The 27,384-nt window shown below is 37.9% G+C and overlaps 1 long non-coding RNA gene across 1 annotated transcript; it reads right to left on the reverse strand.

Moving 5' to 3' along the window:
• Nucleotides 1-17,050: 17,050 nt before the first annotated feature.
• Nucleotides 17,051-22,016, reverse strand: LOC135748458 (uncharacterized). The gene is made up of 3 exons (XR_012337079.1): nt 21,733-22,016; nt 21,475-21,571; nt 17,051-17,147 (listed from the first exon to the last, which is right to left on the reverse strand). It is a non-coding gene; the product is annotated as an uncharacterized lncRNA (long non-coding RNA).
• Nucleotides 22,017-27,384: the final 5,368 nt, after the last annotated feature.

The following is a 27,384-nucleotide window of genomic DNA, read 5'->3' on the forward strand; positions in this document are numbered from 1 at the left end:
GCAACATTCATGCTTAAGTATAACAAAATGGGGATAAAGGTACAGATGAAATATACTTAAAATATAAAAAATACACTATAATAATATTGCACTGAAAGTACGTGTCTATGATGTTTAGGTTGTAATTGAGCTTCACTTTAAAAACATTATTATTGTCATAGTGAGACACTTTAAAAGCACTAAAAATAGTTAGGAAGTGCATTTGTAGAGCACTTGAAATATTACAGAGGCATACTAAATTAACATAGTTTATAGTAATTATAAGTATGATAGCAGTATGCACAAAATTTACTTAAACACAACTATAATTTGTGCTGCAATGGCTTTTTAAGTGTATTTCCATTAAAATGGCAATACAATGCAATTGTACTGTAAGTGTGCTTAATTACTCATGAATCTTGATTTTCAGGAGTGTATTTTAGTGTACTTGAAGTTTAAAAAAAGTTGTTCCATTTTAGTATACTATTTACACTTGAAGTGTAATCAAATAGGTGTTAAGTTTAAGTTAATACATAATTGAGTACACTTAACTATACTTGGATTTGATGAAAATAGTACAAAATTTAGAAAATATACTTAGTACACTTTTTTAAAGTATATTTTTAATATATTTTTTTCACCTGGGTACACACTAATGATTGCTGACTGCCAACAAAATAAATGTGCCGGTCTTATAAAAAATTGTGTGTCAATTTATTTTTGTTTAGTTAAATATTGATTGAATAAAGTCATGTCAAAGATCAAAATCATAATGAAAATAATAATAAAATCATACTTTGATTTGCATCATATCATAATTAGCTTTTGAGACTTTAGTATGTTCTTTACAGACAGGATCTCATATAATTTTTTTTGTCATAATTGTGCTGCTTTTCTCACATATTTAGACATTTGTATTTGAACTATTGTTAGATGAGGGATGAATAGTGTAGATACCCTGCTTTCAGGCAAGTTGAAGCTCTGGGGCATGCAGTATGGACTACTTCCACATCTCCTTTGGCCACTAACCCACTTTAACTCTTTTACCGCCAGCGTTTTTAAAAAAAGTTGCCAGCCAGCGCCAGCGTTTTTCATGATTTTCACCAAAGTTTAATGCCTTCCAGAAAATGTTCTTCTTTAAATATATAAACGTTCAATATACCAAATAAAAGAACAGACCCTCTGCTTTCAAAAAAAAAAAAAAAAAAGTTTCATCCTACCTTCAGTGGTTCTTTTGTAATCAGCTTTTGAATATGGGAAGGTTTCTGCAAAAACACCACATTTTGAGCAAAAAGCAGAGATAATTCAATTTTTGTGACGGACTTTTCATAGAGATCCCTTTCAGAGCGATCTTTAAAACAGACATGGACATGCAGCCGCTTGCCATAGGGCAATACTTCCGGGTTTAAAAAGTTGCGGAAGGGCGCCACCTGGTGGATAATAGCGGTATTGCGGAAAGACGGAAGATCTCGTCATTGGCGGGGAAGCGTTTTCTCTTAATTGACGAGATATCTCGTCAATGGCGGTGAAATAGTTAAAGTCCCGCTCTCAAAGGCAAATGGATGCTACACCTGCCCATTATCAGTCTGGTGGAGGGTTACAAGTGTGCCAAAGTCAGACTGGAGATGATGCTACTGGATTAAAGCGATCCATTTGCAGCCCAAGCTGCCCCTATTTTGGCCAACGGAAGGAAGTTTACCCTGTATTGGACTTTGGGCCAGTACACCAGTGTGGAGCAAGGCCACTCCATCTCAGAGACGGAAGATGGTGGTCCAGCAGGTATGTCGGGAGGAGGAAGCAAGAAGGTGCGCCCAAGCTGTGGCACAGGCAAAGCTAGGGCAGTGGATGGCATGGGAAGGAGTGGAGAAGAGGAAGATCTCCTGGAAAGAGCTGTGGGAGATGGAGGCTTTCAGGGCAAGCTTTACCGTCAGGGCTGCCTATGATGTCCTGCCTTCTCTTGCAAACCTAAGCCAAAGTCTAGCAACAATGAAGCACACCTTAGTGGGATGCAAGACCAGCCTCACCCAAGGCCGTTACGTCTGGCGGCACAACACAGTTCTGAAGTGTCTTGCTGCTGTGTTGGAAAGTCAACGGACATGTGTGAATGCCCTTCCTGTGTGTGAAGAAAAAATATTGCTGTTTTTCCAGTAATAATTTGCATGTCATTCCTGCTTCCTTTTCTGTTATTATGCTGCTATCTTAAGTTATGCGAAAATATTTATTGCCATATGAGATGTTCATTGCAGTCAGGGTTGGGCAAAGATACATCAAAATGTATTTTAAAATAAAATACCAAATACCTTAGTTTTAAGTATATTAAAATAAACTACAAAATACAGCAGCCACAACATGTATCAAAATAAACTACTGTTTTTTTGTATTTTGAAAATACTACAAAAATACTTTTACAAGGGAGCATGACATTTCTTCGCAAGCCTTCCATCTATTAACTATTTGATCTATTGCTTCACCATTACATTAATGCTGATTGAGTCATACAGAAATCTGACATATGCAACTGGTAACGAAGGGCCTACTTTGCATTAGACGACAACTGATGGCACCTGTATTCACAGCAACTAGTTTCACCAACAGGCATAGTGCCACCAACAGGTGCCAGGAAGTTTGTCAGTCATAAACATGAATATTTTGACAGTTGCATGCAGTAAACTTTTTAATACTCCTCCTTTGGGATTCATGCAAATGTCACCAGACTTAGTGAATATGACGCAGAGACAATGAACTTGCTAAACTGCGATGGCATTGTGTCAAAGTTTACTTTTTCAGGCATATTTAGCAAGTGATAGTGGGAAAAATAGCTTTTATCTGGCAATACCAATTAAAGACCAATGAATTGCTACATTCCTAATATTTAAAATAGCTTAAAACAACTAATTTTATTAGTTCTAGTAAAAATCATCCTTTCAGTTATAACAGCGCTTGTAGCTGAAGATAAAAATATATGAAAAGGTTTTTTTACCTTTAAAAAAAACAAGCCCCTGTATGGTCTGCTTTTCAGGTTAAAGTGGGGATTTAAATTTCATCCCAACACAAATTATTATGTCAGATGGTCTTACGGCATTTCTAAGATCTTATTTTGTTCGTCACAGAAATGTTGGCCAGAAACTGACAACCATTGCCTCAGTCCTAAATGGGAAGTCATCCAATATCTGATGCGATCAACAACCGGCAGAGGGGGAAAAGTGTCATCTACCTGACGAGCGAAAATCCAAGGCACATAATCTTGTGACAGGTGTGCTCGCAAAAATAGATTTTTAAATGGAGAAAAAATAGAGCTTCTTCTGAGATAGTTTTAAAGTCTGATTCTGTGATACAAGCAGGACTGCTAATCCCTGACTCAAAATTAAAATAAGGTGGCATTAAAGTAACTCTCACTGGAGTCCCTCCAAAAACCACTGAGTAAACAGTATATTAAGATGGTTTGCAGGGTAAGAGAAGTAAGGAAACAGTGAGAGAGAAAGAACAATGTCAAAAAAATTTAAAAAGGGAATAACAGATAAACATCATCTATTTAAACAAACCTAATGCTTGACTGCTCATCGTAGGAGGCATTTCATACATAAAATATGTTCCGTCACAGATATTGCGCCTTATCAGAAGAAAAAGAGGCAGAGGCGGGCTGGAAGAACCTGGGTGGGAGCGCTGGGCTGTTTGTAGCGGATGATTGGGGCCCCAAAGCTGGAGATGCTTTGCTGATAGCATCAGTCCTTCTGTCTGTCAGCCTTTAAGGCAGGGGGTGACAGAAAAGAGAGTGAAAGAGAGAAAGAAAAATGGAATGGAAAGGAGAAAATTGATAGACAGAAAACTTTGAAAAGAAGAGGAAGTGTTTAGACATAGAGTTCAAGTGAATATGGACCTCCTCTAAGGCCCTGCCCTCTGAGACAATCTGCGGGAACTGCTTCACCCCTCTCTTCCAAAGGCAAGCCAAAGCAGGGGTCTGCATCTTCCCAAAGAAAAGCTACCACAATAAGCAGAACATGCCTGCAGACACTGTGTGAGGGTGCACTTGGGTCCCATGGTAATTGTATGTATACTTAACGGGTTTAAGTGAGGATCAAGGGAGCATAAAGATACAAAGAGAGTCTTGGGTAGTCAGACCTTACACTAAACAGTCCATGCAGCATTTTCTGGCAAAGAACCATCAAAACATATAGAAAGAGAATATCTTGTTGACGTCTACAGATATCTAGTAAATATCTAGTTGACTTGATACTAAAACAGAATGGACATGATCTGTGGTAATGCTAACTGAGGCTCACCCCACAAAAATAAAGTATAATTGGTCATGTGATGTAGTTTTTGGATTGTGTATCCTGCCTTTGCTCCTCTGTATCTTTATAGAGCTATACTTTTTATGTAAGTGGCTGTGGAATTTCAGCCCAGCACTTGATAAACTACCAGGTACAGGGAAATTTAACAGATAGGTAATTGGAGCCAAGGCTAAAAGTGCCAACAGAGATGACCTACACTAAGAGGTAACCTGAGCCCAGCCCTAACCCCACTACAAAGTCGGACAAAAAACTGTATTGTGTTTTCAATGTTTGTGTGTGTAAATAGGTGTGTGTTGGAAAGTGTTAAGTTACCATAGAGTCTTGCAGCTGGACTTCATAAGGTTAGACAAAAACAGGATTTTTAGCAAGAGGAAGGTCGGTGTGTGTGTGTGTGTGTGTGTGTGTGTGTGTGTGTGTGTGTGTGTGTGTGTGTGTGTGTGTGAATCAAGGTTCTGCAGACCTGAAAAATTCTATTTGTCAGATCACTGGCTTCCATGAATACTTACGAAAAGAAAAAATACACTGCTGCCTATCCAAGACTAATTGGACTTGTTAAGACATGAGCTGCATATGACCAGAAAATCTTCTTAATAAACATAATATGTGGATTTTTATTTCTTTTTGAAAAGTGAAGTGCTTATAATCATGTTATGAATGCTGATTGTTCAGACATACTAAACATCATTCATAAAACGTTTCTGGATGGACGCATTAATTTAGTTAAAGAGAAAAAGGTTTTCTTGTGATATGCAAGACTTAATTATCATAGTAAGTATAATAGCATCCCTAAAAGGATAGTTTAAAGTGATATAACCCCCAAATACTGATATGTAAACAGTATACTGTGAAAGTTAAAGGGATAGTTTACTTTAAAATGACAGCACCTCACATCATTTACTCATCCTCATGTTGTTCTAAACCTGTATGAATTTCTTTTCTGATGAACACAAAAGCCGATATTTTGAGAAATGATGGTAAACACACAGCAGTAAGTGACCATAGACTTCCATAGTAGGAATAAAAAATATGATGGAATTTAATGGTTACCATCAACTGTGTGCTTACCATAATTTATCAAAATATTTTTTTCATGATTTATCACAATACTTCCAAAATATTTTGAAAGTATTGTGACTACTATGGAAGTCAATAGTCACTTGCTGCTGTGTGTTTACCATCATTTCTCAAAGTATCTTCTTTTGTGTTCATCAGAAAAAAGAAATTCATACCGGTTTAGAACAACATGAGAATGAGTAAATGATGACACAATTTTCATTTTAAAGTGAACTATACCTTTAAAAAACAAATAGAAATATAGCTGCAAACAGAGATTGCAGGGACTTGTACGGGGTTTTTTAGCTATACGGTGCCATTGGATGTCATTACTGACCCATTTGGGGACTGTAGGTAAAAGTAACCCCACATTTTAGACAAACGGGGGTGCTAAAGACACTAAAGAGACACGCATTTGTCTGACCTTTTTGTCCACACTTAACAGCCGACAACTATGCCAAATTTCAAGTTAATTTAAGCACGCCAAGAGCCTTAAAGCTGTAGTCTATGATGTTGACAATCAGTCGAGAAAACCTGAGACAGTTGGTAAGTTTAAAAAAAAAACTCATCCCGCCCCTCCACACACACACACACACACACACACACACACACACACACACACACACACACACACACACACACACACACACACACCTACCCTCTGTTCTACCTCCCTCCCACTGGGAAATGACCTGAATAAGTCACTCGGTCAAGCTGTGATCACCGGTAGTAAACATCGGAACAGAGATTTACCGAGCAGTAAACACATAAAGCCTTGAAGGAATAAGCACTTACAATTATGACTAATTGACGTCATTTACTTTCACAACAACGTTTGGCATACGTTTCCCCTGGTCAAAAGTGCTACCTAGCGCACATTAAGTGCACAATAATTATTAGTTAGTATTGCTAAGGTTTTGAGTAATTGTTATAGCAGCACAGCGCATCTTGTTCAAATTCCGATCGGCTCAAACAGAAACCCGCTAGGCCTATTGAAATTCAAGCACTGTAAGAAATATAATTACTTTGACCCGTGATACGCGATGCTAAACGGCTAACATTCTAATGCCGACCGGCAGCATGAGCATGTTGTCAGACTGATATAAAGATATTTATGTAACACCTCACACCATAAAAGTATAAATAAATGCGTACCTGCTCAACAAAAAGTCCCATATAAGTCCCATATCTCCCTGAAGCTTCCTCCAACGGTCAATGGCGGACCCTATATTAATTCGACTTTGAGTCCGGCGTTTGAGTCTCAATTTTTATCTCTGCTCTTCCCTCTACAGACTTTCTCTTTCTTCCAACCTTGACTGTAGGGACAAGAAGGGGCCGCTTGCTGCTGTCGGTTTGTTTTTTCTCCATTTGTGAGCTGTTGCTACTTTGCTAGCTAGTAATGATGCAAAGTCGGCAACACCAAAGCTCCAAAAATATCAAAAATGTTTATTAATTAAAAACAGTGCTAGGCATCAGGTAACGTTTCGAGCACGCAGGCTCTTCATCAGACAAATTAGCCCAGCTACTGTCAAATTAGCTTGCTAGCTACCATACACTGTCAGAAGTTTCATGTCGCAGGAGGGGCCGGGTTGGGGTGCGATGAGGTGGAGACGCGAGCGCAAGGTGGAGTTTAAAGTGGAGCGGGATTGGATGAGAGCAGTCGACCCATGTAAGCTGTCTGGCCGGACAGCTTACATTGGTCAACTTCTCTGCCGCTGTACACCCAAAAGAGTGAATGGATTTTTTTTCATTCTTTTTTCTCTTCATATTGTTAGGATTTTACTGTAGAACCGTAACCAGTATCTAAACGAGGTTATTAATAATGCACAATCTGTGAAACCGTAGACCATAGCTTTAAAAATGTCTGAAATAAAAGTAAACTTTGATGTGATGCTATGGCAAAAGCGTTCGAAATATCAAAAATCCAATGTCTCAACATCATGTTGACAAAATCTGAGGTCAATCGCATTAACCCCTAGGAGAAGTTTTTAAAAGTTTACCGCATGTGACTGTCAAAATATCCACCTTCATGACTGACACACCTACTGGCACATGTTGGTGGCACTATGCCCGAGACTGACAATAGGCACATCAATGTGATCAGATTCCTTGGCCAAACATACACCCATTTTTTTTTTTTTTTGCTTTAGATATAAGATGCTTCCTGTTTCTCAGCTTTCTACATAAATTTGTTGCCTCGCCATGGGAACAGTGTTCGAGATGAAATGTCTGGACATCATGTTTACCACGTTTGGTGTCAATCGCATTAATTTCCTATGAGAAGTATTTAAAAGTTCACCACATGCACTTTTGAAACCATCTAAAATGGCCAAGGCTTTGAACCGGTTCACGGAACGATAACGAAACCCAGAAACTTTTGATGTTTTGCAAGGAACAGAAACGAAACCAGAAACTTTAAAAAATATATATGTTCCGGAACAGAAACATTTATTTAAAATAATGGTAACCGGTTAATACCGTTATTTTTTTTTGTTCTTTGACAAGATTTCTGTGCAATACTCAATGAAGTTCATTTCCAATCGTCATTGACTCATCTGAGAAATAAGAAGCTTGCCACCAGCAAGTAGCCTACTCAAGCCCAAGTCATTAATGCTCGATCATAAGAGGTAAATATTGTAGGCTCCCAAGTATCTCAAGATGTTTGGTCCAACTCCGCCCTTCAGAACTCTCGAGGTATAAACTTGAAAGAGAGAGTTGCACTACTGTGTCTCATACTGTACTCCATTAAAATACATTTGGTGAATAAAGCACTGAAAAACGACGTAATATTCACTTTATTTGGAGCGACTGTTTATGCTGCATTTACTTCCTGAAGCGCCGTTTGCCATTCATCCTCCGTCTATGCATGTGCGCGTGTTTAAGTGCACTCAACAAATGTACTGTAGGCATGTCAGAATTACAGTTATGCCGCTTAAATAAAGAAGCCTTTTTTAATGTTTGATGACAAGATAGAGACTAATAATTTAAGTTTAATGTCCTAATGATCAGCCTACGTATTGGTACGTCCCACAGCTGACATGGAATGTTATTAATCGGTTCGGGAACTTAATTTTTTTGTTCTAACCGGTTCAGGAACGTCAATTTTAGAGTTGAACCAAAAACAGGAAACTTTAAAATACTGTTTCTGTTTGGAACGAACCAATTGGGCCAAATTTCAAGAGTTTTCGAGCATGTTAAGGCACCCAAAGTGCACACCAAGAGCTTAAATATGCCTGAAATTTAAAGTAAAGTTTGACGTGTTGTCATGGGAACAGCGTTCGAGATATCAAAAATCCCTGTACAATTTATTATCTACAATGTCTCGGCATCATGTTGACTACATTTGGTGTGGTGAAGCGTGGGGCAGATTGGATATTGAAAGCCTCAGTTAAAACAACTTCCTGTTTTATGGCGAAACAGCGAAATTTGTCAGGCCACCACGGACACAACTTCTAACAAAAAGTCAAGAGCTTCGCAATTTAGCATCACAAATGCCTTTACATGACACTGACCAAATATGATGTTGATCTGATTGAATCTCTAGGAGGAGAGGTCCGGAAGTTCAAAGTCCAGAAATTGCTAAATTAAAAAATGGCTGACTTCCTGTGGGGTTTAGAGCTTGGCTCCAAATTACTTTTTTGAAGGTCTTGGGGTGATACACGTTCCCACTCATACCTATATGTTTAACATAGTGGGGGGGCTGCTCTCTTGATCTTTTGTAGATGGCGCTATAGAGCCATTTCTACATGCCCATTTCAAAAGCCTATACCACATTTTAATTTACGCCACGTTTGACGTGTGCAAAGTTTCATGACTTGCCATATTTTGCTAGTCAGCCATGGACAAGCCCCTTAACAAAAATTCAAGGTTGTCACGATTTAACATCACAAAAGTTCTTAAGATTAGACTGACCAAATATGATGTTAAAATGGTTAAATCTTTAAGGGGTGGTTTCCCGGACAAAGATTAGTTTAAACCAGGACTAGGCCTTAGTTTTAACATAAATGCCTTACCAAAAAAATTACTGGCATATTTTTGAGGCAAAGCAAAGAGCACTGATGTATTTTAAGATATGTCGGTGCAACTTGTTTCCAGTTTGGACAGCTCTTAAATATTTTAGTCTAGGACTAGTCTAATCCCTGTCCGAGAAACCACCCCTAAGAGAAGTAAATCACAGCATAAAACATGGTATTTCCTGCTGCCTCTAGGTGGCGCTATCATGTTAACTGAATATTGCCATGTTGATGTATTTAGGCCAGGGCCCTTATCAAGCATGTGAAGAATTTCATTTCATTCATTCATTTCTCTTTTATTCTTTTCATGAAAATGCATTATTTGTACAAGGCACATACAATTCATTTGAATTTTCCTTTACATTTCCATGATCAGAAAGGAGCAGATGGAAGAATAATATTCTTATATTTATCTGCCCCCTTTATAAACATAAATAGTAAATGGCATTAACATTTTTCCCTTCAACATCACCCAAAATGTATTAAAATAAATAGTAGATGACATTAGTATTACCCAAAATATATTAACTGAAATAGTAGATGTCATAACATTGTTCCCTCCATCATCACCCAAACTCCAACATATCTGATATTTGTTTAAACGTTTTACAATAATCAAATAGAGTCAAAATTAAAATTCAATTTCATAAAATTCAAGTTGTTTCTTTTTGTAACTCCTTTTAAATTCCAAAATATTTTTACAACTTTTAAATCTTTCCTTAGAAAATTCCATGCTTTTACTCCAGCAACAGACAAACACATTTGTTCCAGGTTTGTTTGTGCTGTTAGATCAGGGGTGTCAAACATAAGGCCCCTGGGCCGCATACGGTCCACAAAGGTGTCCACTCCGGCCAGCATGATGATTTATACAGTTTAATTAAATATGAAATTCATATTTTAAAAACCTTTCAGGTGGGTGTCTAGTTCGTTTATAATATGAGAGACTTGCGGAAAGCAGCAAAACGCGGAACATAGACTAAACACGGTGCCCAAAAATCTTGCTGTTTTATTGTTACTGCTCTGCTAAAGATCCACTGTTTCCGGTAATTATGGTAGTAGCTAGGAGGATTACCAATGGGTACAGTGACATTAACCATTGTTTGATACGTATGCTGAGACACCATCCCTGAGGCAACCTTGGTTACTAATCCAGTAATACATTGCATTAGGCAAGGAGCAAAAAGTAAAACTGCAAATACCAATAATACAATGGGGATAACAGTGTTAAAAATCCATGTTCCCCATGCTATTTAACCAAACAAACCATGAGTCATCAGCCTTTTCTGACTGGTGTATTGCTTCTCTCATATGTCCTATAAGATCGGTTACGTTGTCAGAATTATCTGGAATGTGAAAACAACAGAACATAGAAAGCATCCGGCATACTCCTCCTTTCTCGGCAGTGAGCATGTCTAACACGAGTCTATGTTGGACTACTGCTTCCCTCATTTTCTTTATTTCATCGTTAACCAACTGTAAAGCATGTGCTGTGTCATTTTCTAACGATTATCTTGCCACGCTAGGCCATTAATCTTGTTTAGGGCAGTTGTGGTTCCCACCCCAGTAAATAGCCCAGCCAACGACCATCCAATGTTTTCCCATGGAGATGTCCATGGGTTATCCGTTTTGTAGCCATTAAAACGACGTGGAATTGTATGTGACTCGCGTTTACTTCGGTGATTAATGGTTTTTTTACCTGCAACGTCGTTATTTTTCCTAGATAGTATTGTAGTGCCTGTGGAGATGAGAGATGGATAGCAACAGCCTTGCCAGTCTCCTGCATCTAAATGATAATATAATAATAATAATAATTCCTTACATTTATATAGCGCTTTTCTCAGTACTCAAAGCGCTTTATATATGAACGGGGGAATCTCCTCAACCACCACCAATGTGCAGCATCCACCTGGATGATGCGACGGCAGCTATATTGCGCCAGAACGCTCACCACACACCAGCTTATGTATAGCTTATATGCCACTCCTCCACAAGTCCACATCATTTCTTGGGCACTATCTAGATGTGTGAATGGGCAGTCAAATGATTGTATACTTTTATCATGTGTCTGCAAAGTGCAGTTTGGTCTTCTCGTTACATTAAGCGTTATGGTATTTTTACAATCCTACACGCCAACGTAATGTTTTCCCTCGGTCGAGCAAACATATAGTTCAGCTAAATGTGATTGTACATGAAATGTGGGCCCTCTAAAAGGTAGACCAGGATTACTACATTGGTAATCCCTTAGTCCGTCTGTTATAGATTTGTTTAATTTTAAGTTCTCGCTCATTTGGACCCAACAGTCTCCATCTACTTCATCCTTTACAACTTCTCTTTGGAGCAGTGCCAGTGCGCATGCATAATTTCCACCACACTTGGCCTTAGCTGCACTAACTTCTTTGATGTTATCACTTAAATCAGAACCCATAATGAATTCTATGTCCTTTTTCGAAAGGTTTTGGGTCGATTTGTTTGGATCAGGAAACAAGTCGGTCATCACTTCCCGAATGGTTATTTCGGGTGGTGGCATGATTACATTGATTTGCACCTCTTGGTACACATCTTTTCTACTTACGGCCCATGCGCAGTAATATTTTCCTGTGTCTGAGAATTGGACATTTAGAATTGTAATGTTTAAAAACCACAGATGCCGTCTTGTTCTTCCTGGCCCATACAATCTTGGGATCTCCTTTCCATTAAACAGTCCCCTCTGCTCTTTTATAGCTATCATAGCTTTGAATCTCGGATCTGTTTCTACTTCCGGATTACCGTAGTATGCCTTTACGTCTGTCCACGTGCATTTTTTGCCACACAAATAGAGCTCTTTCCCAAACATACTTCGTACTTCTTCATAGTTAGCATCTTTTCCTACACCTACAGATATTGGGTCGCAGATAAAACTTTGATCTTTGCCCTGCTGTAGTGTCACACTTAATGGATTACGTTCGGTCGCCGCCTCATTTGGAGCGTTTAGGGCACGTTTATCGAGTTTTGTCACATTCTGTTTTGCGGAGCTTACTTCGGAATATATAATGGATGTTGTGATTACAATTGAAATTATAAGGAGGATCCATGTTGTACCTGTTAAACCGCACAGACCAGGGTGCCTAAGGTGGTGCCAGGGTCTGTGCCGTATTCGTATAGTTACTTTTGATTTATGGGTCGTCGACATGGTCCAATGTTACAGTGCGCCATTGGGCTCTAATAATTCCTTTGTGTTGATAAACTACTATTTGGGATACGGGTAAATCGGGTCTTTCCTGTACTGTTACCGTTATTACAACTCCTGTTGCTTCTGGTGTTGTTTCTAAAGTTTACTTAGCTTCCTTGACAATTTCAACTCCTGCTTTTCGTGCAGCATACACCAGAGATATCGGTACACATCCGGTAAGTAATGCAGCAATCTCCATAAACCTAACAATGGGACAATGGGTATGAGTATAAACCTAAATCTCAATTTTTTATTTGGTTAATGTGGTGACCTCCCCCTTTCTCAGCTACCAACAGTATGTTCTACTCTTCGTCCCTCCTGTCTACTTTGAGATCCCCAGCATCATTCAAAGAAAAGATGTAAATCAGTGTCTGATCTATAAATTGTCTCTCAATGGTAACTCTTGGGATGTATACGTTGTCTTCCAATATTCTCTGTGTGTCTCCACCACGTGACTACCGAAGATGAGGAGTGCCTCCGTCACTATGCACTGCTCGAGTACCCCTTCAGGCGGTGGTGATTCCATTAAGGTTTTTCAACTGTGGGGTTTCGTTGCTCTGTGTGTCCTGCAGTTGCTGTGGGTTTCACTGGTCCAGGTCCGTGGCAGAATGGTGTTTCAACCTTGATGCGTGAATCCACTGTGGTTGATAGTCGGTCAGGACTCCCGTCCGCGTTACTGCGATCACAGTGGCTGGTCCCACATACTTTGGCTCTCCGACCCTCATCGGCTTTAGGCTTCTGATTAGAACACTCTGACCGAGGACAAAAGCGTGAGTTGGCTTTTCTGAGGGAAGAGGAAGAGACACAGAGACATCAGCACAAATCGAGTTCAATTTTTCAACCAGGGACACCACGTAGTCCTCCTGTATCGAGTAGGGGGAGGCTGCAGACCTGGAGCTGGTAGATCTACGCCCCTGGCAGTTTTACGCCCCTGTTGTTCCTCATGCGTCCAGTAGGGGGAGGCTGTATATTAGTTTATGAGCCTAGTTATATATATCAGAACCGTATGATAACAGCAGACCTTCTTGAAGCGATACGAATTGAGGTATATTAAATAATTTGCTAAAGTTATTGTTGTTGATTGTATTGTAATAATGCAACATTTATTATTTATAAACGATTGATGCGATATCATTTCAAAAGAGGGGTCAATAATTTATTTCGAGAGGAAACTGTACTTGATTCAGTCAGATGTCTTATAAAGGAAAAAATGTTGAAACATAACCAGAGGTGGAAAGTAACGAATTACATTTACTCACATTACTGTAATTGAGTAGTTTTTTTGTGTACTTTTACTTTTTTGAGTAGTTTTTAAAATCTGTACTTTTACTTAAGTATGTTTTGTTTAAAGTATGGTACTTCGCTACATTTTAAATCATATCCGTTACTGAGTAAAAATATTTTAAAAAAGCAAGGTGAAAAGACGCGCAACGTATGATTGATTGATGGGCGGGGGAACGCACAAAAAGAACCATGGAGACGGACGAGACAGGAGCGCCCTAATGCAGACCCGCCTCATTTCAAATCTTATGAAAGAAACCCCTGGTCATATTTAAGTGACCACTTTCCACTGACGCGAAGCGAGTGTTTCATTCCTATGAAAGGTAGGATGCTGAATACTAAATTGCCGACCGGGTTTTTACCGCTCTTTTGCACGATGCGTTTTTTAATACCATGCGCATTATCTTCCGAGGTCTAGCAGCTTCGCGTCAAGTCAAACACAACTTCAGAACGTCCTCAAGAATGCGCAGGTCATTAGACATTGAGAGAGAGAGAGAGAGAGAGAGAGAGAGAGAGAGAGAGAGAGAGAGAGAGAGAGAGAGAGAGATATGAATAAAGGGCTGACGTACCCAGGTCAGAGAAGCTAGAAGACAATAAACGTGTCAAAAGTATATAGCCATGGCACTCATCTAATTATATACTGATTTAAACTATATATAGTTTAATAAAATAATGTATGTTACCAGCAATACATAAATTACAACCTTACTATAGTGATTGTATTTACTAGCTGCTGACCACCTTCAAAAGTGCATAATTCACATGTAAAAATCATTAAACAATTCCATAAATGTTTATTAGTTTAACCCTTATGTGTTGTTGGGGATGTTTTCATCCACTAGAGGGTTTTTTTACTTTTAATTTGGCCACAATTTTTTTCTCTGTTTTATCAAATTTAATGATATTTGGTGACAAATCTTATATTTACATATATTTTAAGAAAATGCTTTGAAATTTTTTAAAAACTCAACGATATACCGTGGGCAAATTTACTACCCTTTCGTGTTGTTAGTAGATGAAAACATCCACTAAATTCAACGGCTGTAAAAATTTATCAGATGAATATTTTTTCAATTTTTTTTCATAAATCTGTTATTCAACCTCAGTACTGATCAAAACTACCAAATCTTCACAAAAATTCCATGATTTTAACCCTTTAATTGCCAAGTTTATAAGGTGTGTCACTGATTTGGGAAAAAACACACACAAAAAAACACACACAAAATGACCGATTTTCAATATAAAAAGTGATTGTAAACTGGATTTTTGTTTACCTTTTTCACAGTCTTGAACATGTCTAAGATTGGTAAAAACATTGGCTTTGAAACATTTTTAGTTTTTGTGTAGCATCAGTTTTTATTTTTTTCTCCCTCATTTATTGTTAGTGGCTGTTTTTGCCCCATTGAATTCCATTATAACCAAATTTTTTAATTGCAGAGCTATGACACCTTTTCATCATGCATATTTGAATGGTGGTGCTTTTTCCTTTTGCTAAGAGGTCAAATTTGTAATTTTTACAGTTTATCACCATGTGGCACCAATTAACCCTTTAGTAGCCCTGTGCAAAAACAAAGCTTAATTTCTGACTTGTACATTGAGTTATATGGAGTATAACTCCATAATAAAAGCATATTATTGTGTGGGTGCGTGTGTGTGTACCTGGTAATTACTCTATCACATTGTGGGGACCAATTGTCCCCACAAAGATAGGAATACCAGTATTTTTGTGACCTTGTGGGGGCATTGTGATGTCCCCATGAGGAAACAAGCTTATAAATCAAACAGAATGATGTTTCTTGAAAATGTGAAGTAGTAGAAGGGTTTCTGTGATGGTTGGGGTTAGGGAATTGGTTAGGGTAAGGGAATAGAATATACAGTTTATATGGTATAAAATGCATTATCTCTATGGAATTTCCCCATAAAACATGGAAACCAGAATGTGTGTGTGTGTGTGTGTGTGTGTGTGTGTGTGTGTGCGTGCAAAAAAAGATTTTCTGTAAAAATCTTCTCTGCATCGGATTTATTAACATCATTTATTATGAACACAAAAACAACTTCAAATAAATTGAACAATGAAGCAAGAGTAGAGGATGGATGGAGAACTAAACAATCAAACTAACTTTTAGTGTGTATGTGTGCAGGTGTGTGTGTTCAGTATTTCCAGCAGGACTTGCAGCATATCACTTGGTGCTCTCTGCAAGTGTGTCCACCACAACAGATGCAAGTGCTGACATGTTTGTTCTTTGCACCAATTGCATGTTCCCCTCTTCACTCCTGAGCTCCTGGTGTCTGTGGATTTGTGTCTGGAGAGACAGCTGCAGGAGACTGAATCTCTCTCACCAGTGCAGTAGCAACTGGTGTGCGAGGGTGATGCTCTCTCCTCAATATTGGAGCAGAGATTTTCCCAGGTCTTCTAGGAAAGCCTTCTCCTAAACAGCTTTTCACCTCCCTCGTGCATGAGTTGCTGTCCTTCCAGTCAAACTTGCAGAGAGCACCAAGTGATATGCTGCAAGTCCTGTTGGAATGACTAAACACTTATGTGTTCATAATAATGATGTTCATAAATCTAATGCCTAATGCAGAGAAGATTTTTACAGAATATCTTTTTTTCATGCACATACACAAACACATACGCACACACACGCACGCACGCACACCCCATTTATTAAATAAACCTGATTTCTGTGGATCAAGTTAATGTGCTTTTCTACAAAATTAACTTTCAAATTTGTAACTGTTTTGTAAACCAGTACCTTCTCAAACCAAGAAAGCATCAAATCAACAGATTTTGTGTTGCTTTAATATTTTAATGTCTAAGGAACTACTAAATATTTGCAGGGAAAAAATGAATTCAATTCAGAATTTGTAAATAAAAGTTTTTTTATTGAACAATGTCTTCAAGATAAAACCTCAAATAAAAGTTGTCACTCCTGTGCCAGACTCCTCAGCTTCAAACCTAAAGAGTAAAGAAAGAAAAGACAAATAAATACTTTAAAAATCCTAGCAGAACTGTAGAAAACTCACATGAAATTCATTAAAGAAATGCATGAGTATAATCTAAATTATAATTACGCTTATACCCCCAAAATAATCTAAACTAATACAAAAGACATTGATAGAATCACACAGTTTTGTTCTCTCTGCTGCATAAGACACCTTATCATGCTACCCTGTACCTTTTGACACTCTTTAATTTCTTCCAGTATTGTACACGAACAAACATTCCATCCCTCATGCCATTCCACTGGGCTGAACTTGTCTGCAGGGAGTATTGGTAGAACCTGTCTGTGCTGGAGTGCTGCGAACTGGCGTTTGTGCTTCCTGTAAGAAGTAAAATAAGATGAGAAAATTATAACTCTGTAACCATCTACTACAGCATCACATCAGACAGTGCATTTTAGTCTCCCTGAGGAAAAACTCAATTGATTCACTGCTATAGAAGAAGAAGAATTGTCCCAAAGCATTAACTCATCTAAATCAACCATATGCAAGTAGAGGAGGTCGCACACAGGACACGCAGCTCAGCACTGTGCCGTTCTAAAAAAAAACTCGAACACATTGCTTTCTATGAGTATACAGACACCGGTGCCTGTCCGCGCCGCCCAGCTACGACTCAGGAAGTTGCTCAAATCCCTTTTGCGCCACAGAGCACCACTCACATAGTTTAACATTAAATAACATCATATTTGCAGACCTGCAAACTCAGCATAGTAAAAAAGGTGACAGTGTCACACACCGGGGGGGGGGGGTGTTGTGGTGTATTTGCTCTATTTGTTTGTGATTTTAATATGATTCTGAGCGTGACTTAACAAAAATCAACATACTTTAATCAAAAATCAATGTTAAAACATCCTTGAAGCTTAAGGAGAATGACACATTTAATATTTTACAAATGTTTTTATTTACAACTCACGGAAACGCCTGGAAGTGTTGTGAAGCATGACACTGAAATAAAAAAATGAAAATATATATATATTTTGCCGATGTTCGTGAAAGCTTCGTGCGACAGAGCCACTTTGTCCTCAGCCTGTGTCTGTGCAAGGTTGACGATGACGGGCCATTGTGAATGGCAGTGACTGCTCCACCAAAGTGCCCAGAACCATTGCCTGAAAGTAAATTAAAATCTTTAAAATATAACCTTGCAAACTATCATACATAGGACTAATATGATAAAACAACGTGTCTCCATACTGTATGACTGATATGCAGTGAATATCAACATACATTTCTGTTCAATAATTATAATAATAATGCATTTTATATTTAGGGCTCCTTACTGTACATTGAATAAACAATCTCAAAGTGCTAGTGTTCATAATGTAAATTCAACTAACAACACAATGTAAAGATTTCATTGACAGACTTTGATGCAAAATGTAGCCCTTTATTATACAGAAATTATCTGTTGGTGTATTAGCCTAGGACAACACGCTCGACAGATTGTTTTATCTAAACAGCCCTATGTTGTTAAAAGTTACTGTTTACCAGGTATACAGCCACCAGGAATGAATGGGGCTAGGCTAAAACCTAACACATTCACAATGCGATGTACAAGGATTAAGTGCGTCCATTGAAAAAAGATAGGCATGTATTAATTAGTCTAAGTTGAGGTAAGAACATAGTAAAATATTGAAAAAGGGTGGGTTTTCCTTTAACATTACTCTCGCATCAGCTATTGTGTAAACGGTCACATTTACCCACACCACGAATGACTGCCTGCGCAAGCACGCACCACAGCCACAGTAATGAAGTTACTCAGGGTAACGTTAGCTCAGAATTCGAGTAGTAGCCATATATCTCGGAACTCAGGGCAGAGCACCCGGGTAACGATAAGCCTAGCTAACAATCGTCCTGCTAAGTTTGCTTACATTAGTCATTTTGCTCGAAGCATAGGCAAACTTTATGCAAGGTCTACGTTTGTGCATTACTCGCCGTTGACTCGTTCCTAAAAATACAATATAAGCGGTAGCCAACGCTACAAACAAACAAATAGTTGTTGTTTTTGCTCCAAAAAAGTTGACTTACCTTGAATAAGATGGTTCCTTCACGTTAAAAGTGTCCATCAGACTCGCGTGGTAGCCAGGTGTGTCTCTCATCCACAGGACAGCGCTGTCTTCAAGATTCTGAAGGAAGTGCTAAGATTCCGATTGGCCCAGAGAAAAGCAAATGCTAAGATTCCAATTGGCCCAGAGAAATGTCAATTATAAGAATTATCCAATAATGTTTGGCAATTCTAGCCCGCATGGCATTCAGATAAAGGGCAGCATCCCGACCCCACCACCACCTCAAAAAAAAAAAAAAAAAACACTCTCCGGTTCTACGCAATTCACGTGAATGACCCAATTGACCAAGAAAACGGCGATTGTCGCCGAAAAGCGACAAGTTTGCAGGTCTGCATTTGTCCTAAATCATTAACTTATTAAAATTGGCTGCTAACGTATATTTTGCATTTGGAAGTAGACGCTATTTGAAGAAGCTTGCGCTATTTAATGTGCACTTCTGGTTTACGTTACCTCAGAGTTGTTCTAGACGCGACTCAACGCAGCAACTAATAAAGATTCTATAGGAATTTTTAAAGGAACATTATGTAAGAAATTTATATCGATTAATCATAAAATGGATCTTATATGTCACTAGACATTATGAAATAATTTTCATTTCAAATACTTATATTACTGACAACAGTGGTCTTGCCAGGATATTGTCATTTAAAAAGTGGAGTTGCAGCCCTCAACTGATGTTTATGTTGTCATTTTGTGTATTGGCCACCAGTTGTGTGATTGCAGTACCTGCTTTAGCCACAAGTTTTGTGATTGCAATACCAGTTTTTGCCACAATCCTACATACTGTTCCTTTAAGTAAATATATTAATTGTTAATAATTAAATATGTCAATGTATTAATAAATTCCTTAATAACATTTTATTAACTGATATTGTAAATTAATGTGTTAATTACCACAATGGGTTGAAGCCATGTACTTCAACTTAGAATTGTCTGCTTTAATTAATCATTGGCTAATGATTTGCAAATGTACCATTATGTTATTACATTACTTGTTGAGGCACATGACAATTAACTAACTGTTAAGTAATATGTAATTTTGGTTTTCACATCCTCACTAAAGCCATGGATTTCAATTTCCAACCATCTACAACCAAGATTTCACTGCGTTTACCTTGTTGTTCATGCACAGGAAAATGTTAGGTTAAGCTTGAGGTTGTGGTACACTGAGAACATGCAGCTGAGCACTGCTATTTCATAACACTGTGTCTAGACTGGACAAAGACAATAGAATGTCCATCACGGCGCATTCACACGGGGCGAAAGCGTTAACGCTTGACGGAAGACTTGTCTGAAGCGTGGCCAACAGCCAATCACAGTGGCTCCAGCACATGCTCCGGTCTTCCATAAACGTAATTGGCTGGCTCTGCCTAGGTTATTTGCATAAGGCAATCTGATTGGCGGACGCTGGCGTTGCCGACGGATCCACAATTCAGTTCGCCAACGCTTGACGTCACCCATTAAAAGTGAATGGGAAGCGTCAACGATTACCCCCCGTGTGAATGCGCCGTTATAGTCAGTGATATTGATACTACACTGGATGCAGCACGATGCTACAGAATAAAACCCTGACAGTAAATTGATGTCACATTCTATTTACTCCGAGCTCTTGTGCTAGTTCTGTGACAAAAGACAAAAGGTCTGTCATGTCCAGTGTAGCCAGCTGGTCTTGTCCAGTTTAAACAGTGTAACAGCGGTCAAAACCCATAAATGGCATATTATGTACCAATAGGCTTTATGCCCATCTGCACTACTTCCTGAACTTCAGCCATTTCCTTGTTTTCTGTCTGCCATTATTGGACAAACTGATGTGTCTGATTATTGTTGTTGTGACTACTGAGGTCAGGCACACCTGGATTAATCAGTTTGTTTGTGACTACTGAGGACAGGCACACCTGGATTAATCAGTTTGTCCAATAATGGAAGACAGGAAACAAGGAGCTGGCTGAAGTTCAGGAAGTAATGCAGCTGGGCATAAAGCCTATTAGTAAATAATCATGAGCCTTAACAAGTAAAGTCATAACATGATGATACATTTGCAAATTATTAGTTAAGCAGACAACTGGAAGTTGAAGTACATAGCTTTGACCAATTGTGGTAATTAACTCATTAATTTACACTATAAGTTAACTATTAGCCTAGATCTTAATATGTTTTTAAGAAATTAAAGCGTTATGACATTTAATTATTAACAAATAAAATATTACTTTATTTATTAACCATATAGAATTACACCATAACATACGCAAAAAAAAAAAAATGGTATCGGAACATCTCTATATAGAATCTTTATTAGTTGCTGATGCAGTTATCATTAATTAATTGTTTAGTTCTTCATGAGTCACACACTAACACATGATTATCTGTGTATTAGTTAAGCATGAATTAATGCATATTAGTGCACCCGTACTGTAAAGTTTGTTATCGATGGCCTTTAAAAAGGCAGACTCTTTGATCAGTGCCCTGATTACTAAACTGCTGCTTAAAACACCTATAGTTTTGGGGTGCATAATCATTCAGTAACTGTATTCCTGTAAAAAAAACACATTTGAATTATCATGATTGTATAACATGATTAGTCTTACTTTTTTTTACGCTTGGCTCTTTCTGGTTCTGGATCCGTCTGAAGATCTGAAGTCACTTCAGCTTTACGCAGCTTTGTTCTGGCAGCTGCATAGTCAGCTAAGGAAATGTGAAAAAGATTTACTCAACATTTAAGCTTTTCCATTCACTTAAAACATTTCCCACACACATTTTCAAGTACTATGAATAACATGGGTAATACAAATTCTTTGGATAGATTTATTAAAAATTAATAATCTAAATCTAACATTACCACTTACCAGCTTTTCCCAAAACTCGCACTTGGAATTTCATCCAATCTCCTGTGGGTCTCTTCCCTCTTGACAGTGGAGGAAGGTGGCCAGTAACACTCCTCTTCCTCTGGCCCGGTAAACCAGTTTCTTGGTATAATAGAATCTGAAATTTAACAGCAGTAGATTAAAAAGCAGAATTTAAAATAATTAACAAATGATTTAAAACAACATGAGTCCTGTGATTAGTGCAAATATACAGCAACATAATCTTTCTTTAAAAGATAAATTACATCTCATCTTTTTTCACCTAATTAAACTAAAGGCACAACTATGACATAAGTTTAGGATAATAAAGATATCAATAACGACTAGGGATGGCAATTTATGCAACTTCCCATATTTGATGAACGTTTAAATTAACGATAAATCAATCAAATGGTCGTTAACAGTAATAGTGCAATAAGCCTTTACTGCAGTGGAATATAGCCAATTACATATTTATTTTGTCTAAATAATATGCTAGTGGGATTGTAAAATGAGTTAATGTAGTTGGTGTTTTAATAAAATCATCAATTTAAACTAATTTCGTAATGAAACATAATGACAAAGTATATGACTCAACAGTCGCATGAAAGTCATGTCAAAATAAAAGTTTCATTATCATCAAGTGTTATTTTTCTAGTTGTTCACCTCGCATTCCTAGTCGTTGATACACAGTTTGCTGTAATTATATCCAAAAAGCACACAAAGGCCACTTTTCCAATCGTCACATCAGCTTAGACCTCCGGCGTACATTCAGCAAAGACGCTTACATTACTGAGATGGCAACCTTCATTTAGAAAACACGCAACATGGCTAGCGTGTAGCCAGTCAATAATGTTCAATGATGTTGCGGGCGTTCAGAGTTTAACGACAGTCATTTACAGTTTACATTTGACAGTTTCTTGCCAGGATTTAAGATTATGTTATAATCTGTACATTAAAAACGGCTTCTGGTCTCCTTCCCCGATAGCAGCGTTGCTATGGTAATGTTGCAGGCTACCCTGAAGAGGGTCTTGGCTTTCAGTAACCTAACCGTATTTGAATTTTCTGTATCGGACCCTATCAGATCCACTGCGGATTTAATTCTTATCGACAATTAATTGAAGATCAAGTACAGTAATTGTTACCATTCCTAATACCGACACTGATTCATTAAAATAACAGATAAGGTAACTACATCCATGTATGCGGAGACATTGCATTACAAACTGCTTGACCTGATCCGCAATTCAGCAAGTCACATGTAGTAGGGTAGGAAGGGGGGGTTCACCTGCACCCGAAAGGTATATTTTTTAACCTAGTTTTTTGTAATCCTTAAGGTGTCTAGAAAAGGAATTTTGATGTTCCCCATGCAAATTATTGTCCCATGTGTGATTTTTTGTATCATCTTTTGTGTCCGTGCTTGATTTTCGGCTGTGAAAAAGGAAAACTTTAAATCAACATAGAATCTGAACAATACATTCTACAGACACAATCCACCCCATTTTCTCTTCATCTTTGCATGAGGAATTGATAGATATGAGGATTGTCATGATTAGATGATGTATAGTGCATAAAATCACAAATAAACACAAAAAAATTAAATAAATTGGTGATATTGGATCACTGGAACTCCACCCCTGTGGACCCTATTGATATATGTCTTCTAACTTTTGTATTTTTACAGTCTGTAAGATGTCTAATAAACAAACTTTGATGATCCCCACCTGAAATATTGTCATGTGTATGTATTTTCTGGCTATATTGGTTGCCTCCTTGGATTTCCAAACAAGCTAAAAATAAAATTTACACAATGCCCTAACTGTTCATTTTGTAATGACAAATGTCTTTTTCAAACTGTTATATATTTGTAATGCTTTAGGTGTCTAATAAACATATTTCCCACTTTAAAATATTGTTTAAATAAAAAATAAAAAAAAATAAAGTTTTTAATTTAGATTTAAATCCATTTGAAACTTAGAGCAATTAGTAACACTGAAGCTTATCAGAAAGTCCAGACTTAGCAAGCCCAAATAAAATTTTTTTTTTTTTTTGAAAAATCCTGTGCCACACTGTATCAGTGCTGGCCCATCTTCCCAGCTTCTCTACTAACAGCCAATGTTGAGGATAATCTGAGGAACGGAAAATGATTGATGATAATCTGGGAAATTTAAACTGATGCATGCTAATCATCCTCAAAAAAGAGAAGGGAGATACCGATGGTGAGTCTGAAAAATATATTCCTCTACCAAGTTTGAAGCTGCATTGAAGACATTAGGGAAAAAGAAAGTCAACACTGTTATACTATAATAGCTAATTGGCTAGTTGGTGATCATTGCTAATCATGCCCAAGTCAAAGTCTAAGTCAAAGAAACACAAGGAAGAAAATGATAGTGAGTCTGAAGAGTTTAATCCTGCTACAAAGAAATCCAAGAGAGATGATGGTGTCAAATCAAAAGACCATGGTCCTGAAAAGTGTATTTTACATGTACATGGTTTTGAGCATGCAGATTTCACACCACTTAGTAAAATTAAAGGGTCTGCTACTGACAAGCTGGCTCTGCTACACAACATTCGTGATAGACGTCTCCAAGAAGTTCTTGATTCGCCGTTTCGCATGGATGATGTCTGTAATCTCATTCCAGAGAGTCTTGTAGGTGCCAATTTAGAAACAACTGGCTATCATCGAGCCTGCTACCAAAAGTTTACAAAGAACCAGGGACGCTTGCAGGAAAGACCTTCTGTGACATCTCAGCAAGCTTTAACATCACGCTCACCATGTAAATGTGGATCCTCCTCAGCTAAACAGCTGTTCCCCCCTGAGTGTATCTTCTGTGGAAAGCTGGAAGTGAAAGTATTGGGAAAGACCGAACGATGCATCAAGTTCCCAGTATATAAGACTAAGGACTGTAAGAAAAAATGATGACGTTGAAGGTATCAATCAAAAAGTAGTTTATTCAATTGAAGCAGTATCAAAGTACATGAAGCACTCTGGGTTCATCGGAGTTGGAGTCAACCGTGAGCAAAGTCAGTCTTAACACTTTATAGTTTCAAACCTGTTTTCCCACCCCTAATGCTAATGAAGTATCCCTTTAAATGTAAATTAAGACTAATACTACAAATGACCCCTATATCTCCTACTGTGCCTAAAAGGGTCCTGGGATTTGTATGATCAAGCTATCTTAGTACCCAACTGTGTGCTCAACCAAGTGATCAGATAATGTTTAGATGGATGTCTTCTATTATCATGAACCCTCTTTGACCTGTGTTGGTTCAAGAAGTCTCACATTTGCTCCCATACTACTATTAAGAAAGTATTACTTCAGGTTATATTATTGTATTGCTTGAACTGAGATTACCATTTATGATTATCAAGCCTTTTGGAGGGATGAGCTTTATTCAACAGCTAAATTGAAGTGGAATCTTTGTCAAGGCTGACTATAAATTCTTACAATCCCCCGTTTGATGCTCTTGGCAGAGAAGCATCACATCCACTCCATTCATAAAGATTACACCTCCCATTAATATTAGGGCAGGTGCCCAGTGGCGGCAATACCCTGGCTTAGGTTGTCCCCCATCTGGCCAATGGAGAATCTTACCCGTCATTGGGTCATCACCTCATGCACACTGGTTATCGCTCCATCCCATTAGGCAAGATTATCATAAGGTCTCTCCTAAAATTTGGCAATATGAAACAAACATTTCTTGGGTTTGGGAGAGAAATATTCAAGAACCATCACAGCCAACGGGAACGTCCTAAGGTGATCATTGAAGTATCTGCAATCTGGTGTCTTAATAGAGAACACATACAGCATAGCATAATACATTGACAAACAATGAGTAAGATATACACACTGTTTTGAAGGTTACATCCCAAAGTAAATCTGAATAGCTAATTCCCCATTACCCTATCTTTCTCATTAAGATCAATGACATTAACACGTTGTCTAATACTGGCAATTTAAAATCAATTCTGGAATATTTTCTTAAAATAGGATGGTATTTGTTGGGTCACATTCACATATACAAGGTGTAGTACCACAATTTCTCTCATCTGTGACTATTATCCTTGAGAAATGATTCTGCATATGAGTGAGTTTAACTTTACAATCATCAAAGTCCGTTTCTGGTGCTTCACATAATAGTTGTTTTTCCACCATGTCACACTCGCACATGAAACCAAATGGGGTTTTGTCACAACAGTCTGTGTTTATTCCCTGCCATTCTTCTGATGACAACTTTGCAACAAATCTAGGAAGGTTCTTCCTTTCTTTTAAGAGCATGTTCCTGTAATGTTCCAAGATTGTCCACCTTTAGAATTTTCTCAAACTCAAAATTTCCTTGCTCCTGGAAAATTGTTTAAAGCATAGCATACATTGTAGTCTCATTCTAGTGTCATATGTAGTGAGTCTTCATAATATGGTTTTCCACCTTGGTAGGAAGACTGCTGTCCATACTCTCTGGAAATTGTTTGATTTATTTGTGCTTCTCCTATCGATTGTCCAATCTTTTTCAATTTTGAAACCAGTTCCTTAGATGAAGCTTTCATAGCTATTGTTCCGATTCGTATGTCACAGGATCTTTTAGATCTGTCGTTCTGGATCTTAGCAAGTTTGGAAATATCTGGATTTCCTATTCCAGTAGTAACTCTAGAGAAGTCCTGATTCCTCTTTCTTGAGGAAGTACCCTGGCATCACTTGTCCTGTTGGCCTTCTGGTCCAAATCGTCTTTCTCCCTAAGGTTATACATTTTAGACATCTCCATGCTTACACCTGAAACAAGAAGAATAGAAGAGGTTGCCCCCCTTTTCCCCCACAATAATTTTTCACATTCAAAACATCAAAGTCACATATGTTTAATCACAGAACATCAAACATCAGTTATGTTTAAAAAAAATATATTTTTTAAATTATTGCCATTAAAACATTTCTTCTAAATAAATTTTCATATCAATCACATTAAATCATTTTTCATGAATCTTCAAGAATCACCCCCCTTTTGATAGTAAACATATTTTTCCTAAAATGTGGTACTATCATAAAACAATTCTCTAGTTCACATCAACATCTGCTTGTGACTGAGTTACAGTCATATTGTTCACACAGTGATGTGTCTGGCAAGGTTTCTTCCTTCTTTCCATTCAACAGTGCTAACTGGGTTTCTAAATTGTCAATTTTCTTAAGCAAATCATGAAAGCCCATCTGTCTTTTATGTGAAAAGTGACACTGTCTTGCCTTGTGTCCTGTCTTTCCACATCTAAAGCAAACAACTTCCTTATCTTTCCATCTTTTCTCTGAACAATGCCTAGCAATGTGACCATCTTTTCCACATGCATGACAGACAAAGTTTTGATGTCTCTAATTGTCTTGACAATGTCTAGCAATGTGACCGGCGTTTCCGCATGCATAGCAAAGAATAACACCTTCTGAATTTACTCCTGCAAATCTCCTTTGTCTATGATGGAAGCTATCAGTTAATCTAGAATATTCTGTTCTGCCAAAAGCAGCAACTGGATGTCTAGATTTGGCACCCTTCATTTGACTATTAGCATTATTGTTGTAAAACTGTGTCATTTTAGCAATAATGTCATCAAATTCAGAGAAAGGCGTTACGAGCATTGACACAGCAGAATGAGTGAGTGGATCACATTTGTTAATC

The sequence above is a fragment of the Paramisgurnus dabryanus genome, chromosome 7 (genome assembly GCF_030506205.2).
Source record: "Paramisgurnus dabryanus chromosome 7, PD_genome_1.1, whole genome shotgun sequence".
NCBI lineage: Eukaryota > Metazoa > Chordata > Actinopteri > Cypriniformes > Cobitidae > Paramisgurnus > Paramisgurnus dabryanus.